This window comes from Equus asinus, chromosome 9 (assembly GCF_041296235.1).
Source record: "Equus asinus isolate D_3611 breed Donkey chromosome 9, EquAss-T2T_v2, whole genome shotgun sequence".
Taxonomy (NCBI): domain Eukaryota; kingdom Metazoa; phylum Chordata; class Mammalia; order Perissodactyla; family Equidae; genus Equus; species Equus asinus.
Window position 1 is genome coordinate 53877349 of NC_091798.1, and position 17226 is coordinate 53894574.

The window sequence follows — 17226 nt, forward strand, 5'->3', positions numbered from 1 at the left end:
GCTGTATATTTTAGTTGTAGGTCCTTCTAGTTGTGGCATGTGGGATGCCGCTTCAGTGTGGCCTGTCAAGCAATGCCATGTCCGTGCCCAGGATCCGAACCAGCGAAACCCTGGGCCGCCAAAGCAGTGTGTAAACTTAACCACTTGGCCACAGGGCCAGCCCATAAGTTATCTTTTTTTTGTGAAATAACAGAATCATTTTATGTGATGTGATGATTAATAGCGGATTGAGTCATATTAACTTTCAACAAATTTAATCTACCAAATATGACAATTTTCATGTGATTTATAACAACAATGATATTTACTTAATGCCTACTCTGTGCCAGGCTCTTTATCTTATTTAATTTTCACAACTTTGAGAGACCATCATTATCCAAGTTCTCTATCTGAGGAATTTGGGGCTCAAAAAGGCTAAATCACCTGTGCAAGGTGTCTTAGAGGATAAGGGGACAGTCAGGAACTCAGAACACAGGTCTCTCTAGCTTCAAAACTACCGATTAAGTGATAGATCAATTCACTGAGTCATTCATTCATTCCTTAAATATTTATTGACATTTACTGCATGTACAACAGCACTGTGCTACATAGCTTAGTTCTTTTCTTACTGAATTTTATTGGAATACTTTATCTTTCCCAATATATATCTTTCTACTGTATTTATAAATTTAATTTATCTCGTAGATAGATTTAAGGGAAACATTGAAACTGGCTCCCTTAAAATACATTCCTGATTTTCCTTGGATTTTAAATTTATCTTAACATCTCAATGAATTTTCACAAATATGTAAAGACTCCCAGAAGAAGAAAGGCAATAAATTTCATTAGTCTCTGTATTAAACTAATCTCTATATCAAAAAAGCTGAAAACAAAACAAAAGCAATATCCAAAAGGATCTGGCCTCATAATATTTCAAAATCTATTTGACAATCTCTGACCAACTCAATTCTTCTTTGACTGAATAAAGTACTTTAAAGCCACACTTTATATACTTTATTTTTTTGAGGAAGATTAGCCCTGAGCTAACATCTGCTGCCAATCCTCCTTTTTGCTGAGGAAGACTGGCCCTGAGCTAACATCCGTGGCCATCTTCCTTTACTTTATATGTGGGACACCTGCCACAGTGTGGTTTGACAAGTGGTGCCATCATGTTCGCACCCGGGATCCGAACCGGCGAACCCCAGGCTGTGAAAGTGGGGTGTTTGAACTTAACTGCTGCACCACTGGGCCGGCCCCATTTTATACACTTTTGATCCATTTAAATTACCTAATCATATGGTGAATAACAGTGTAACTCAATTACACATTACCAATAACACCAGAATTTATGAGGCATTTTCTTGATGATCCAATAGAAAAAAAACAAATTCTAAAAGCAATTTAAACAAGCTACTTACCTGTAAGTCAAAACGAAGATCAGGGGACTAACATATTTGAATAAAACAGTGAATTAAAAAGTAAACTAAAACTGATTTAGTAATTCAAATAATGGGGTAAGATTAATTTAAATACAAACTATGGAATATGCGTATGGAAGTGCTGTCTTACTACTTTAAAGAAGAAATAGTAATCAGAACTAGGCTGGTGAGAGGTTGCCTGGAGACAGCCTCAGGAGACTGATTTTTAATGAAAGATTTACAATTAGCATAGCCTCTGCATGTTGATAAATTGATGTTTTTAAAGTGTTTAAAGTGCTTGAAAACAATTTGCTCTCTCAAGTCCCTTAAACATTCCCCCAACCACTGAGTTTATTCCTCTGATTTATTCAGCCTTCTCTTTCTTTGCATATGGTACACTCTGACCTGGCTCCAGCACAGCTGGCTCACGCGGTGTAGTTTTGATGGAGTACGCCTTCCTAGGTACACACATTCTTATTGCACTATAGTTAAGACATAGACTACTGGGCAAATTATTTTTTTTAAATGAAGACCTCCAACACCATTGTACATTTGTCCAGCATCGAGTCTCCTGCTTAAAAGCTCCAGTTATGCAATAGATGTTTTACATGAATTTAAGAACCTTGGATAGCAAAGCTCACAGTGTATGGTACTCAATGAGAACACTTAGCGGGAAATGGCTACAGAGTGAGACAGACTTATTTCAAGATTCAGTAGCAAGTGCTCAGAGACATGACACAAAGAGTGAAAAGTGACCCTTGTGGAAACAGTTCATAAGTCTAAACTTAAAAACAAATCTTTGTAGAAAATAATAAAGAAAGGTGGGAAGAAGCCCTTCACTTCTGGGCTGCAACAAAAAATATAGTCAATGAAACAGTTCACATAAAACACACAGGTGGGTTAATAGTAGCCCAAAGGGATGACACCAAGGGAGATGGAACACAGCAACAAGAAAGATGAGACAGTAGGCATCTATGCACATGGCTGCTCATCACCGCACAGTAAGTCCATGTAGGAACCTGTTCTCTGAGTCCATGGAAAGAAGAACACACCTACTCTAGCCCTTCTCCCAAAACTAACACCGAAATACATCCTCCCATAACTTGGAGTTAAATTATAGATGTTTACTCAGGGACTGACACTCAACAATGAACATGGACTCTTTCATGGGAGTTTCCAGATTATACCAGCTTCTGATAGACTTCCAGGTATTCCCAGGAAGCACGAACAGAACGAGTGCATGGAAACCTACTCCACAGTTAAGCAGAAACACTTGAACTCTCTGCCTGCCTTCCGCCACTGGAGGCTGTGGGACAGACTGTCAGTTGCCTGCCCAAGAGCCATTCTTCTCTTCTTCTTTATTAATGGAACACCAATTCTGTTCGGAGTTGTGGCAAGTTGCCAAGCTAAACAAAGCAAATAGCAATAACAAAAAACAATGACAATACAACCCCCTCCTTCAAGTTCCCAAATTTCCTTGCCATGTGACACAGATCTGGCCACTAAGATGTCGGTGGAAGTCGTTAGGTAGGAAAGATCAAAAAACTCCCTAAGAGTGAGTAGTCAGTCTCCGCTGGCCCTCATCTTCTTCCCATCTCTCCACCCCTTTCCTCCCTCTTCTGGCTTGGAACTTGAGCATGATCTCAGAGCTCAGCTGCCATCTCATGCTCATGAGGCAAAGGCCAAAAGAATCAGAGATCCAATCCCTGATAATCTTGAGACACTGAACCAAAACCCACAATTACCTACAACCGGCAATGCCTGAAAAAGTAATATGCTTGAGAAAGATAAACCTCAATTTTAGTTAAGTCCTTTTATTTGGGCTTTAATCTGTCATAGAACTCAAACCCCTCCTGATACAGACCTCATGCCTCTGCAGATCGTAAAGTCCTGTTTTGGGCTCATAGAGCAGAGTAGTGAGTAAAATAATTTTTTTAAAAAAGAAAAAAACTCAACTCTATTCCACTTCTAATTTACTTATTTAGTAAATAAGGGGTAGAATACTTAAAGAAAGGAAGGAAGGAAGAAAAGAAGGGAGGGAGGGAGGAAGAAACAACCAACCTACCCCGATGCTCTACTTTTAGCTTACTACTTTAAAAAAAGTCCATAACTAACAGCATATGAAAAATGAAAGAGCAGTTAGGTTTACACATACATTGTGATGTCTACAAAAAGCAAGAAAAGGACCAATTCATGAAAAATTTGTCTGCCTAACACAGCAGGTGCCAAGAACACATATTATGGAACAGTAAAGAAATCAAGCATATAGGTAATGTGATGAGACTCAACAAAGAAAAACTGAAAGCTGATGACCCAGAAAAATATCCTACCAAATTGGGTCTATTAAACAAATCATAGACAGTATCCCTGTGGACATGGAAAGTATTTCATTAAACTTATTTTACAAAGGATTGCCCAAATCACTGTAGAATGAGCCATAGGGAATAATCTAGAACTGGCTGGTTGAAGAAAATATAATTCTACTTTAACAGGTCCTTTTAATCACAGATTTTATGATCTTTTAACAGCTTTCTATTAGGAACAATTAAAGGAAGAGAGCAAAGATTTATACTGATACTCTAGCAAGTTAAAATGACCATATACATCTTCAAGCAGAAGTTTATATCTTGAAGATCTTAGCTAAGTTTGAGGGGAAAATACTAATTTATTTAAAAAGCAGTAGCAGCTGCAGCTGAAGACGTGCCTCTGGAGGCCAAAGATAATATTTTTGGATTCATTTCTGCTCCTTGCCCATGGCAGTGCCTGGTACACAGGCTACTGAGGAGACGGACATGACTGGGGCCACGCAGAGAGGAAGGAGAAGCATAAAGGTGCAGCCAAATACAACAGAGGGACCAACGAACGGCAACCTAGACAGCTGGTCAGGCCTATGCATTAACCACACTAGTTGACTAGACCAACCAGCCTAAGCAGTGGTCTACTCAACCCCCCTCGCCCCCAGCCTGTCCCAACCATGCCCTGGAAAGGGAGCCAGGGAGGTACTCAGGAGCAGATGACAGGCATGCTGCTATCTTCTGCCAACAAATCTGGGTCTTTTGCTGATAAAGACTAGCCCTGAGTTAACATCTGTTGCCAATCTTCCTTCTTTGTTTTGCTTGAGGAAGATTAGCCCTGAGCTAATATCTGCGCCAATCTTCCTCTACTTTATATGTGGGTCAGTGCCACACCATGGCTGATGATTGGCGTGGGTCTGTGCCCAGGATCTGAACCCGTGAACCCAGGCTGCCAAAGCGGAGCACGTGGAGCTTGACCACTACGCCACAGGGCTGGCCCCCAACAAATCTTTTTTGTGTATGTTGCCCTAAGGTTCAGCTGGGTGTGGTCACCTGGGGGCAGCCAATGATCAAGTAAAAACTACACCGATTATTTTAATAGTTACCGAGAAGTGATAGGAAGGTAGTTTCAGCTGATAAGAATTGTATGCACTTCCAAACATATATTTACTTAAATCGTTTAAAATTGATCTTAGGAAAGTTTCTCAGATCATCTGTGCTTCAATAGGGTCAAAAATAGTGTCTCTCTCAGAGGTTGTAATCATGATGAAGTAAGACTCATGCTTATAAAGAAACTGCAATTGTGCCTGGTATACTGTAAGCAGCTAATAAACATTACTATTTCTTCTTCCTCTTCTTAGTAGTAGCAGTAGTAGGATAATATGAACAAAAATAATCTATCACAGAAGCTGAATAAGTAGCTGATTTAAAGAAAAGAAAAATTTTCTTATATGGTTTTACTTGTGTCATCATTAGCTTTTTAAAAAAAGCTTGTACTTCGTATGCAATCCAACTAAGCTGTAACTTCCTGGCCTCTTAATACATGCAGACAGGCCAAAGTATTTGTTCTATGGATTTTCACACAGAACTCAGTTAGTCAGATGTTCAAAGAGAATCTTTATGGGCCAGTAAGCTCAGACATGAACTAGCTCTGCTATACAGAGCCCTTCTTTGCAATGGCGTTGCCCCTCTACCATCAGTGGGACCTCCAACCCATTGATCTGGAGCCTTCCCACTTCCATCAGCCCCCTCTGACTTTCCTGCCCTCCTTGTCCAGCTTAAGATTCTATGATCTACCATCATAATGAGGCCCTGAAATGCCTCCAACTCCATCAGCCCCCCTCCCTCAGTTTACTCAGGACAGCACAGTTCTGGTTGAATCCCAGCATCTCTTACCCATGCCTCAATTCAAGCTGCTCAACACTGTGAGAAAATCACACAACACAAACTGGTTTCACTTTAAATTCAAGCTCTTATCCACAAAATATTGTCTTGCTACTTTTCTCCAGAACAGTGGTTCTCAAACTGGAGCCAGCATCAGAATCACCTGGAGGGCAACCACAGACTTGATGTCCCTCATCTTCACCCCCCTACTCTATCTACATTAGTGTTCCATCCACCTCTCTTTCTTCCTCTGCTACAGTGGAGGAAGTGCCCCTCCTTGTATGAGAGGCTAATTCCTCTAGTTACGCTCTGGCTCTCAGCCCACCTCTAGACTTTCTCAAATATTTGTTCACTTATTTATAGTCCTTCTCTCCTCTGCCTATTCACTATGTAGTTCCACCCATCCATCTTTCTATCATCTCTGCTGAATCATTCCTATCAGCATATAAACATGCTCTAGTATCTGATTTTAAAACAACAGAACAAAATAAACAAACCAAAAAGTCCCTCAGAGGACACAGCTTATTTCTCTGCTTCTTTTCAAGGCAAAAGTTCTTAAGACACAGATCCTGTTGCCCTTCCTGTCTCCAGTTCACCCATTACTCCATCCTCTACAAACTGGCTTTGGCTTCCACCATTCTCAGCCTGTCAACGTCACAGATATCTTCTGTGTTGCTAAATTCAATGGCCACTTTTGTCCTCACCTTACTCAACTTCTAAGCAGCCAGCACTCAACCAGACAACCACTCTCCCACTTCCTGAAACACTCTTTTCTTCGTTTCTGCAACTCTTCTGGTTTTTCTCCTATCTCATTTTCACTCTCTTTTATTGCCTCTTCCTTTTCTACCTGACCTCAAAATGCCATGATTTTCCAAGGCATAGCCAGTGCCCTCTCCTCCCTCACAGTCTCATTCCTGACTAATCATACCAACTGCCATGGATTTTAAAACCATTAAGCTGATGAAGTGCAGATTCACATCTCGAGGCTGGACCTCTCTTCCGGGTTCCAGACTCATAATACTAAATACCTATTTAACATCTCAACTTGAATTTCTTACAGACATCTTCAATTCAAAATGTGCAAAGCAGAACTCAGTATTTCCTTAAAATGAAACTGCCACGCCCTCCTCCATCACCTTCCTCATCCCAGCAAATGACAGCACCATCCACCCAGCAGCCAAAGCTGAGAACTTCCTTTCCCTCACCTTCCACATCTGGTCTATCAGTGTCACCTGGAGCTCCTCTCCTACTCGCTCATAAAGCTGCAGCCACAGTGTCTTCAGAGCCACAAATGTGCCTACGCTCCCTCCACCCACAGCCTCTGCATGTGCTGTTCTCTCAGCCTTCTTCTCATGCTCAACATGGTTAAGCCTCCTCAGCCTTAGGTCTCAGCCTAAATGTCGCCTCAGAGGTGCCTTCCCTGACCATTCACACTTAAGCCCTCACTCTCCCTCCCTGACAACCTTTTTCTTGCTTCCTTATTTGTTTCCCTTATAACACCTGTGATTATTGCATTTATATGTTTACCTGGTTTTTTTCCTCTCAACTCCAGCTCCAAGATGGCATGACTGAGTCTGCCTCTTTCACCCTCGTACCTCTGCATCCAAGACAGTGCTTTGAATGCATGAGGGTTATTCCAGCGGCAGAATGCAACAGAGGTGAATGCTGACAAGGCAAATTTTGGCTTAATATAAAAATAAATTTTATAACTGAAGTCTCCGATGGAAAGTTATGCTTGGGGAGGTAACAAGTGCCACTGCAGTGAACATTTTACCAAAAGCAGCTGGAGGCCCAGCTGCTAGAGAACATAAGGACTTACAGACAAGTAGGACATTAAGGAAGGAATTTCCTAAGAAAAAACAGCATCAAATACCTGTATAATATTTTACGGCTTGCTAAGTGGCCTCGCATATACTGGGTCACTTAATCCTCACAACCGCCTTTGACATAGATAAGATCAAGAGCATTTTATGGGTGAGAAAACTAATTCTGAGATGTTAAACAACTTGCTGCCCTTCTGAACAACACTAAGCCCAGATCCTCCAAGGTGGACAGTCTGCCCCTTGGGGCGGGTGAGTTGAGCACCCAGGTCTCGCACTATTTCCTGGATGCACCCTCTCTCAGAAGGGTTCTTGGCAGCTCCTTCTTTAACAACCTTCTGGTCCTTCAAGGGTCAGCTGCTTCCCATTCACCCTCTGGCTAGAGGTGGGCCCACAGCCCTCCTTTGAGCTCTGGAGCACAGCCAAGGTGTAGCCAAGTATGCAAGCAACACTCAACCAAGCAGGATGACAGTGAAATAAACAAAGAGGTCATGAGTAGATGATGGGGCTTACAAATTACCAACAAAATAAGCGATTGCTCATCTAAGTCTTGGGAAAAATAAACCAAACAGAGCAGTGATGCTGCCATTTGGTGTCAAACCAATCCTGCTACTCAAATAAGACCCCCTTTGATCCCTTTATTACAGCTCATTATAAGCCAAACGTCAATGAGGATAAAAAGGGAAAATGGAAATAGCCTTGTTCAGTACACTTTTTCGAACGCTTTCTAATTTCTTTCTTTTTTTCTTTTTTTTACGCAGCCCACCATGTCTTCATTTTTGAAAGAAGAAAACCGCTACTTGCTAGAGCAATCTTGTCTTGAGCACAATTTTGCAACAAGAAAATAACTGAGCCAGACAGTAAATAGAACTTAAAAACACATCCCTGAATACCGAGTAATGCAATGAGAAGCAGCTTCTCAACCGCACTAACTTTTCTTGTTTTGTCTCACTGATATTTTCTGATGAGGGTTTTTGGGTCAGAGTAAACTCCTGAGGACTGATCTGACATTCCCTTTGAAACTAATTACATTAAACAGCAGGTGCCCACTTCCAGTCTGAGCAGGAGAATGCACAATGTTCAGGGAATTCAGTGCACTTGGGGTTAATGCTCTCATTTTTTAGGAGCGTCTTTAAGCTTCAATAGCCCCAGCTCCACTAACTGGGCCATTGGTGTAGAGATAAAAGAAGGGTCAATCTGCTAAATCAAAATAAAAAACAGTAAAATGCAGTTTTTTGGTGTGTAGTAGCTGCTCTCAGAATACACTCTGAAATGTTTAGGTGATTAAAAACGAATTGGGGGGCCACTCCGTGGCCAAGTGGTTTAGGTTCACGCGTTCTGCTTCGGTGGCCCAGGGTTCTGCCGGTTCGGACCCTGGGCATAGACTGGCACCACTCATCAGTCCATGCTGAGGCAGCGCCCCACATAGCACAACTAGAAGGACCTGCAACTAAAAATACACAACTATGTACCAGGTGGCTTTGGGGAGAAAAAGGAAAAACAAAATCTTTAAAAAAAAAAAAAATGAATTGGCTAATTATATTCTTAGGGGGAAAAAACTACCTTTCAAGTTAAGACTTTCAACAGATTGCTGCCATGATCCTATACATAGGGGAACGGGCTGCAGAGAGAAGGGGGATGCATCTGTATTCATGTCTGAACTTTCTACCAGTAAATCCAGTTTTGACAGAATAGGCATTTCTTCACTAATTAATGCAAATAGGGATTACTCTGAAAAAAACACTGATGCTGATACTATACCAAACCAATGGATCTCAATGATTTTTCAGTGGCCTTCTGTTATTAATTTGATGAATGACTACAATTAATATGAATATTTAGCAAACCCAAAAGTACACCTTTTCAAATATACTAACTTCACTATAAATAAAAATAGAACCAATACAATCATAGTTTTAAAACAATTGCCCATTACTTTGCTGCTTGTATTTGAAGGATCTTGATGAAGTCTGAGTAATCATTCTTGCTAAAACTATAAGCTAACTCCTGGTCCTGGCCTGAAACTCTGCCCTGATCAGTGACTCAAATGGACTTGACTTTGAGACGAACAGAATCCAACGAAAACGGTTTATATTTTATGTATATGGTATATCATAGAGCCAAACATTCAACAATGCTGAAAAATCACTGGTTCTAATTGCCTTAAGACAGTCAAAAAACAAAAGAGAAGAGAAATTATAACATGTCCTCTAGTTATGGAACAGTCAAGAGGAGATGGAATATTTAAATAATATTCCATTTAACAGAAACAAAGAAGAAAATGGAAGAGAAAGAATAATCAAAATACAATCTAAATTATTGGGTTTGTGAACACTAACGTCAGGAAAGTTTACTTGAGCTCCTTATGAAGAATAGATAAGAATTTTACTTACCTCTATCCTTGGGACTAATTTAATAATTATCCTCTTAAGTATTGAGAAGAAAATATTACTTATTGAAAACAGAACCTTCCTTTAGTCCGATTTCCTCAAATTTCTAAGTGAAGCTGACAGGCAAGTTTTGGGAGTAAATACTCAAAATTTTATTTGGAGAAGCAGATTAATAACTAGTGATACCTTGTATTATTATTGTTATCACTACTACTATTATTATTGAAATAGCATTAAAACAAGAGTAAATAGTTTTCCAAGTTGAAATATCTAATGAATAAGCAAATACTTAACGTATTATCCAGTGTAGATAATATAAGAATATCTCTTGTTGATGGACTTAACCTTTGTTACCCTTCCTTTTAAATTTAATGCCAGTTTTATTCTACTAAAAGTCTTTGATGAAAGTCAAGCAACTTCTCTGAACCACTCACATAACAAACCAAATTGATCTCCCTTTAGTATTTGTGTATTACTGTACACACTTCTTCCAAATACACATATTACATTGTAATTATTTGTTTAGTATCTGAATGGCCAAACCAAATTCCTCAAAGGCAAGGATTATGTGCTAATAATTTGCTCTGTGCCAGGCAGCTCCCACAGTAGATGCTCAATAGAACACTGGTGTCCTTTCCCCAGCTGTTGACAGTATGTTACATATTCTGATAACTACAAAATTTATTCCGTGAAAAATGCTTTTGTTATCAGTTATCATTTTAGATGACCCATAAGTCTTTTTTTCCAGTAGCACAAATAATTAAGTTTCCTATAATTCTAAAGTTTTACAATACATAAAGCAGTTTAATTTGCTGCAAAATACTATATTTTACATGCTAAATGGAATACGACCAAATAGGTGCTAAAAGAACTCCTCAAAATAAAGGGGACTGCAATCTTCACCAGGTGAATAAGTAGCAATGGAATATGACACAAAAGCTCCTGCAGTTCACTTCCCCCACACATGGAAGTCCTAGAAACATGCAGGTGTCAACAAATTTAAGTTCCCCCTCCCTTTACTACTACCCCGGAGACAGAGATGAAATTAACACAGAAGAGGTTTCTATTATCTACCCGTCATTCTTCCCTGGAAAATAAGTGTGTGCACCAAAGGAAATGAGGAAGGCACAAACAAAATGAAAGTTAAATTACTTTCTTCCTTCCTCTCATTTTCCCCACTTCCTATCTTCTCTTTCTTTCTCTTGACTGTTTGGAAGCACAGGTTCCAAAAGCCACATTTTAAGATGTAGCTGTAACCTTTCAAAGTGGTCTATATTGCAAGGATAAGTTATCTTCCAAACTTGAAACAGATTAGTGAGTAGAGATTCAAAGACTAATAAATAAGAAAAGGGAAGCACTGGGGCCGGCCAACGGCACAGCGGTTAAGTGCATACATTTCGCTTCCGCAGCCCAGGGTTCGCTGGTTCGGATCCTGGGTGCGGACATGGCACAGCTTGGCAAGCCATGCTGTGGCAGGCGTCCCACATATAAAGTAGAGGAAGATAGTCACGGATGTTAGCTCAGGGCTAATCTTCCTCAAAGAAAAAGAAAGAAAAAAATTTAAAAAAAAACGAGTCAATCAATCCTAACCTTAATAATTGTGCTTTAATTTTTTCACAACCAACACATTGGATGCAAATGGAGTGCTGATAGCCTGGCTCTGAAGCACCCTAATCTCTCTTCTACACTATCACCGGCACCTTCAGCTTGCTGAGCACCTTTTAGCCTAGCAGACGCTGTTTGCGTCTGTTTGAGACAAGTCATGCACACTGCCGACATCAAAGGTCCTGCCCGGACTCTTCTTTCCCAGACTTCCCTGCTCGCCCCCCCCACCCACAGCCAGCAGGGAAGCGAAGGGCTTCTCTCCTTCCAACTTTCTGTTGCATTTGACAAACCTAACGCCAACTAGTCTTCTTTCCCTACCTTGGAAACAAGAGCTTGTATTTCAAAGAAAAAGCACAGAATAAGGTATTCTCTGAATCATACTAGATAGGGTCAGGGACATGGAATAAGTAAAATGTGGCGATGGCCAATAAGGGGGCCCCACCACTCAATACACCAGCCTCCAGCATGATGCTTTCACCCTAAACCCCGTCCGCTCTCCAAGCATTGTCTCTTGTGTGAAAGGTTTCAGAAATTAGTTGGATTTTCTGGTACTAGAAGAAGAGAAGAGAAAGAAACGTGAAGGGCAACTGCTTTTTGTTACAGAAGCAAATAACTTCGCCTCCCCAAACCGCCATTGCCAGGGTAGGGGTAGAGATAGAGGGGAGAGAGCTAACGTTTAGTCAGGACTCACTTGGGACCAAGAGCAGTGAACTTGCCCCTCCCTCCAAAAACAAAGCAAACAGCCTATAATAAAATATTTCCATTACAAAGAATAACAACAGTTATGAGAATGCTTTTAGAACAAGCATTTGTAATAACAGTTTATTTATAAGAAAAAACCCAATGAAGTAGATCTGCAAAGTTCTGTTACTATGGGCAAGCAGCTTCATCATAAATTTTTGTTAAGAGTATTTTACTTATATTTAAAATTATAAATTGCAAAAAGTTAAGTTACTTAGCTAAGCTTGACTAATAGATGTATTACTGAATAACAAATACATGTTTTATTATGTAAATATATTTACTATTTGTTCATATTGTTTTTGATAAGTGGTTTTCGATATTTAATGAGTCTGGGAAGGGGGAAAAAAGCCATAATCGGTAGGTTAGCCTATCCTTAGTTCTTGAGATGTAAAGTCATTGTTGGACACAGCTTCAAGGAAAATATTTATAAATTCAACATCTGTAACTACCTATTATGGAAAGACATTTCAAAACCAAATGTGATTGCTGACAAAGGATATGGGTGGCCTGTCGTCTCAGTGGAGATGGCACAACTGGTAAATAAGAAGTGGGCTGTCATCACAACTTAAGTGTACATTTACATTTACGGCCAGAAGGCTCAGCGGTGGACATCATGTGATATGTCTGAAGATTACCTAATTGTACCCCAAAGGCAGGAAGAAAGATTTTATTTAGTTTTCTTTAAATATAACATGCTTAAAATGAGTATTCTGTGACTATTAGTCTATTTGTTATTCACTGGAGACATCTGCATAAGTGATGACCACAAATGTTCTTTCTTTGAAAGCACCAGCACACATCTGATTACATTAATTCAAGTTTCCATTTCAGTGGATATTCATGGTTTCCAAATAACCTATTTTTCCTTAGGATTTTAGGGAGGGTTAGTCAGTCCTTCTTGGCTTCCATCCTGGCCCCCAAATCTCCACTTCTTTTCACAATGCAGTGGGCATGCAGGGTTGCAGGCTGCTCCTTAGCTATGGAAGCAAATCAATAGCAGCTGAATGCCATCTGCTTCGGGCCGCAGAACAGAACCAAAGTGTAAGCCATGCATCTTCCCTTATTGAAAGGTTATTTTATGCAAGTAAACAATTCATCGTCTTCTTGCACGCTTGATGCTCATTTACCACTTTGATCAATAAAATATGCAAAACAACAAAAAAATTGAATCCTAAGAGTAGTTCTGATGCCAGCGTGATAGTTAATCAATACCCGGCCTCTGTGCACTAGGGCAAGCGGTGGGGGCACTGCTATTGTAACCTGTGAAATCCAGAGTGGTCAACGTGCTCTTTCCAAGAAGACTGTTTTTAGAAGGCAGATACATTACGTTTACCCTATAGATTAAACAGGAGAACACACTCTCACTGAATTAAATCAAAACACTAACATCAACAGGCTTGAATGTTACTGATTCAAGCCAGTACTTCTCAAAGCTCAAGAAAAGGAAATTTTGGTTTATATGCCTTTTAGAATCTCAGAGACAAATACTGGGTGACATCACTGACATGGACCTGCAGTCAGCAACCCTTCTGGCTCTTTCTAAGCTCTGTCTTATCAAGTCTTGGTTTTCAATGTATTCATGTTTCAGGTGAACTCAGTTTTTCTTCTAAAAACAAACGGCTGTGGGAATTTCTTGTGCACGGTGTTTCTTTTAGTCATACCACAAGCTGCCTTATTATACTAAGCCTCTTGACAATTGATGCAGGCAGAATACTTTCCTCCCAACAAAGAAAACTGTATCATCTCACAGATGCTCCCGGAGAAAAGCCCTCAATTCAAGACTGTCTCCTAGGAAAATAAAAAGCACCAAAAAAACTGGAATTTTTTTCATTTTAACTAGATCTTTCCAGCTGAATTGTGAATTTTAGCGTAGCACAGGAATTAAAAAAATAAGATAAATTAGATATCATTCTAGAAGGTCTAAAAAGCAGTTTAATAGAAAGAAAAACATCGCCATGTGAAATAAGAATTGCCCCGAGAAGATGGCTTTCCTTTTTGCACATTTTCAAATTTTCTGTTTTCTATAAAAGTGACAGGAGTTACCTACTAATCAAATACTCCTTAGTTTTCCAGATAACTGTTACAACACAATTTAAAAACATAACCTTTTTTTCCCTTGCTCTGATCTACTGAATTCATCACACTTACACATACACATATCTAATCATCAGAGAAGTATTATCCAATAAACATATTTTGTCCTATTTTTTCACGTGTATATCTAAGTGCACTGTTAAAGGTCTAAATGATATATGAGGAAACTGAGTAATGCTGTTTAATATGTAGAAGGAGGGAAAATAAATAAATATTAAAAGTTTTAATAAGACATCTTTAGTATGAAGAAAAACAACAATGAAAAATCCTACCAAATTTCTATCCGTTTATGTTTGTAGTCATTTCACATCAAAGACGATTACAAATACTTTCCTTCACAAAGTATTTAGCTCAGACTAAAATTTCCCCAAAGTTCTCCATTATGAGACAAGCTAAATTATATAGCATTGCTTGGGGGAAGTAATTTTGTTGTGATATTCTTAGCTTCATACCATAGAACTCTCTATTTCTAGCTACTATTTTAAAATCATCATTCTAGAACGGTACCTAATTCATCTATTCAGATTTTTAAAAATACTACATATACATCACAATTTAAATATTTAAGTCAAATAACTGTGGTGAAATTAATAACAACAGTATGACTATAGAAGTGCAGTAGCTTTGAGTCAATGACCCAACCAGCGGCAAGGGTATAATTTAAAGGCAGAAATTTCCAGTGCATGCACCGTTAGCCACAGTGAACCTGTTACTGCTCTAAAGGGAATTGTTTGCCTCTTATTAGATTTTCTACAGCACAGCCATAAGTGATAAATGTACTGCTGTACTCACTGTCAAGTTAATCAATGCTGCCAAAGTTTTGTTGACCTAACAGTAATCCATAAAGTGAGCAGCATTTTCTCCATCTCTATGACATCTCAGTCCACAGAAGGGCTACCGAATCCTAAAGTAGCTTCACATGAGAAAGAGTTGGGGGGCGGGGGGAATTGGAGAGAGAGAGAGTTGATAGGATAGACAGATTGGGTGATTTTCAAAATTAGCAGGTATTATGGGTGCCCCAGCTTCATAAAAAAGAATTTAAGACCACAACCAAACAAAAACATTCAATTCTGATGTTTAAAATCCTAAAAAATGAACAACTCTCCTAATGAAAGATGATTCCTTGCAGAACCCCTCTGACACCTCAAAGCAAAACAAATAAACAAATAATAAAATACCCAAACCTTCAAGAATCTCAAAGCAAAACAGTCATTTCTAGTGCATGGTCTATGCTTGTCTACAGCTCAGTGCACTGATCAAATCCAGTGCAGGGCACCGGTAATAAGAATGGTAATGCGGACAAGAAAAAAGCCCCACATTTTGCTTCACTATAAACGAGAGCATGTGAAAGACATGACCATTAGAAAGGAGAAAAGAAAGGAAACACAGGAGAGGAAGAGCTGCCCTGCAAACAACCCACAGCCACGCTTTCACAAGCAATTACAGACATATGAAATATGAATCGCAATTGATTTTTCTTCCTGGGGTCACTCTGCTCTGTGTTTTACGCACTCTAGGCATTTATTTGGGCAGCAAACTGACAAGTTTTGTAAAATGACCTGAGTGGTGTAATCTTTGCTCAGTCATGGGTACTTCATTGTGGCTTCTCATCCTTGACACTTGTCCCTCCCAAAAACTTACTGGCAAGGGATTCCTTGATAAAGACATGGAACAATGCAATTACCAGCATAAAGGGCTGGCAGAACCTGACCGGGGGTGCTCAGCAACCTTTCATGTGGCAATAAAAAATAAATAGCATCAATCTGGAAGAGGGACTGTCATCCTTCTCCCTCTACAGCAAAGGTTCTTACTTGGCTAGTGATAATACAGTAGGACTACTAAACTCATGTTATTTGTCTTGCCAACAAGAAGAATAACAAAAGAAAGTTGTGGTTATGAGAATAAATAATACAGATTCTTATACTTAAATAATGCTTTTTAAAACTTCAACCATAAAAAGATAAGATCTTCTATTTGCCAGTTTTCCATAACTCGGACTGACTACAACATTTTCCTGTCTTTTGGTCTTCACACAGCTCTAATTTGTGAATGTTACCAATCATAAGACAAGGCATTACCTAAAACATGTTTTGTCTCTGGAGAACTTCTCTTATTTTTTTCTGTATGAGTCCACAGGTCTTGGACATCTTTCCCTATGAGTATACACAGAGTTTATTCCATTTATTTCATAAATATTTGGTTTTAATGTCTGCCTTTGGTGAAAACAATATCTTACAAAGACTAATAGATCCAACAGCTGTACTTACTAAATCATAATACTAATTTTTCCAATTCCATCCTCCAATAACACAAAGACTTTTTAATGAGATTTGGCCAGGAAATTCCCTTCTTTCTTGATGTCACACAGTTGTTCTTATAGAACAACTGGAAAATGTTGTATTTAGAAAAATTTGGGTCCAAGACCCACTGAAACTCTTCTAGTGAAGGATTTTTGAATAGGCTAAAAAATTCTGTTTCCAAGTTTTAAGGGAGGGAGAGAGAATTTTAGGTTACACACATTAATTCTGGCAATGAAGTCCCATAATGACAGAAACTTTTTCAAAATGTTCTCTCTGAGGCTTGTGCTCTTTCAAAAGCTACTTATTTTCCCACTTGGTGTTCCAAGGGCCTTTAGTCTGAGGGGCCAGGTTAAGTGAGGGCTACAAAGAACTTGCAGGAGTGGGAGCAGCGCCAGCACCGGTGCTGCCATCTTCCTGCTGCTCACCATGCACTGGGCCAGCATTTTCTAGTTTTGTCTTCAATCTGTGGTTTCTTTGCAGGACTCCCGTTAAGCCACATGTGCCTTCTGTGAGGTTTAGTTGAAAGCAGACAATATAGCCCATAAAGTCACCTTGTCAGGCACTGCAAACTGCAACAGGCTATAATGAACAGACAAGTGAGAGCACCAGAGTCAGGCCCCTGGTGTGGATCCCAGGCTGTCGAACATGAAAGGGGTGGTATCAATCTGAACAGCAGTATTAATAAAGCTCAATTCACT

The 17226-nt window shown here is 39.5% G+C and overlaps 1 protein-coding gene across 25 annotated transcripts in view; it reads right to left on the reverse strand.

Moving 5' to 3' along the window:
* The window catches only part of SNX24 (sorting nexin 24), a 140949-nt gene that overhangs the window by 18327 nt on the left and 105396 nt on the right, over positions 1-17226 (reverse strand). The window lies entirely within an intron of this gene.